We start from the raw sequence: 2,226 nt of genomic DNA, 5'->3' as shown, positions 1-2,226 counted from the left end.
GGGGACACCTCTTCGAAGGGAGCAGCTCTCCCCCTCCCCACCAGCAGTAGCGATGCCCTGCCCTGAGGTTGCTCGGTTGCTCCAGAGCCGCCAACCGGCCAGGAGTTGTGCAAACAGTGGGCCCTAGTGATGGCCCTTGGGACACAGGGCCTTGCCTAACTTGTTTTTCTCCCCCCTTGGCCAGCGGAGGCTCTTCTGCAAGTTTCCTCATCTTCCTCACTGTCCGGGGGATGCCCTCCTGCCCTCCCCTGGGCTCCCTGTTTGTCACATTGGCCTGGCACTTGGGGCCCCTCTGGCCATCTGTTGTCCGCAGGGCCCGCCTGGGACAGAGGGGCCTCGGCACCCCGACTCCCAAGGGCCTCGGTGCTGAGGGGCAGCTGTGTCCTCCGCCTGGCGCTGTCAGGGCCGTGCAGGGGCACCGCTTCCCCAAGGTGCTCTCACTGGGAGATAGTGCTGGACCTACAGGGAGGGCGGTCAGCACGGGGCCCAGCCCAGCCGGCGGGGCTCAGGGGTGGAGCGTCGACCTATGAGCCAGGAGGTCACCGTTTGATTCCCGGTCAGGGCACATGCCTGGATTGTGGGCTCCATCCCCAGTGTGGGGCGTGCGGGGAGCAGCCGATCCATGATTCTCTCTCATATCGATGTTTCTCTCTCTCACTCTCTCCTTCTTCTCGGAAATCAATGAAAATCCATTTAATGAAAACACAAACGACAGGAACCAGGCCTCCCTGCCCCTGCCCTCCAGGCAGGGCTGCCCCTGGGCCACGGCTGCAGCCGCCGGGCCCTGCAGGGTCAGGTGAAGGCAGCTGCAGCCACGTGGCTAAGAAGGGCCCGCAGGTCCCCACGCCCGGCCGGCTGTCCGTCCGCTGCGGCTGCGCCTCGCCCAGGGCCTGAGGCTTCTGGGGTGAGACCAGCTGAAAGCTGTGCTGGGTCGCGTGCGGCCGGCGTTCTATGGTTCGGTGTCTGTCCAGGGGCCAGGGAGGGGGCTGTGTCCTGACCCTTCCCCTCCGGCCCCCACAGCTTCCTGATGGGCGCTGACTGGTGGCAGCCGGGGCGCTGCCTCCCGCGGGGTCCTAGCTGCCCTGCTGGCCATGGGAACGCCCATCCGTGGCAGCCGGGTGTGGCAGGTCTGGCTTCATATCTGGTGATGCCCAGCAGGTCAGGCTGGCAAGGTCCCCGCATCTGCTGGGGCCAGGCAGGCCTGGGGCGGAGCCAGCTCTCCTCTGCCCTAAGGTCCATCCGGCCGGTGCAATAATCACACAGACACGAGACAGATCAGCGTGAGAAAGTCACCCACTTAGGCGGTGCCCCAGCACGGCCCTGGCAGCGCCAGGCGGAGGACACAGCTGCCCCTCAGCACCGAGGCCCTTGGGAGTCGGGGTGCCGAGGCCCCTCTGTCCCAGGCGGGCCCTGCGGACAACAGATGGCCAGAGGGGCCCCAAGTGCCAGGCCAATGTGACGAACAGGGAGCCCAGGGGAGGGCAGGAGGGCACCCCCGGACAGTGAGCAACATGAGGAAACTTGCAGAACAGCCTCCACAGCTGGCGTGGTGCGGGGACCTGCGGGCCCTTCTTAGCCATGTGGCTGCAGCTGCCTTCACCTGACCCCGCAGGGCCCCGCAGCTATAGCTTTGGCCCAGGGCCAGCCCTGCCTGGGGGGCAGGGGCAGGGAGGCCTGGTCTGTCGTTTATGTTTTCATTAAATGGATTTTCATTGATTTCCGAGAAGAATTTGGCACATGCGTACGGGAGCCCCGGGAGGGGTTGAGGGAATGAGACGCCCTGAGCCGGGCTTGGTCCTGCCCCTCGGAGCTTCAGAGGCGGTTGCGGGAGAAGAGCCCCCCTTGGTCAGCAGAGTGTGCCCCGCCCCGTGGAGGTCAAAGAGGTGCCCTCTGGTAGCGGCTGTGGGCGTGGCCTGGAAGTCAGTTTCTTCTCCGTAGCTCTGGGCTGGGCAGAAGGTTCTTGAGTCTGTGGCTAAAGTTGCCTTTAGCTCAAGACAACCTGCATGGCAGAGGCACGTGTGGGGTGATGGTGCAGGACCCCGGGGGGCAGGCATGCTGGCGGTGGCGTGAGACCGGCCTGGGCTGCTCAGGGACCGTAGGGGGTGATGCCACCCTGTGCCCCGAGGCTGAGGGCCCGTCTGACCTGCGCCCTCACCTTCCAGTGTGCATGACCAACTGCCCCACGCTCATCGTCATGGTGGGCCTGCCCGCCCGGGGCAGGACCCA

At 65.7% G+C, this 2,226-nt stretch overlaps 1 protein-coding gene across 1 annotated transcript in view; it reads left to right on the top strand.

Moving 5' to 3' along the window:
* The window catches only part of COL7A1 (collagen type VII alpha 1), a 60,839-nt gene that overhangs the window by 48,773 nt on the left and 9,840 nt on the right, over positions 1–2,226 (top strand).

Source organism: Myotis davidii, unplaced genomic scaffold, assembly GCF_000327345.1.
Source record: "Myotis davidii unplaced genomic scaffold, ASM32734v1 scaffold663, whole genome shotgun sequence".
Lineage (NCBI taxonomy): Eukaryota > Metazoa > Chordata > Mammalia > Chiroptera > Vespertilionidae > Myotis > Myotis davidii.
Note: the sequence above shows the minus strand (reverse complement) of the source record. Positions and strands in the feature narration are given on the sequence as shown.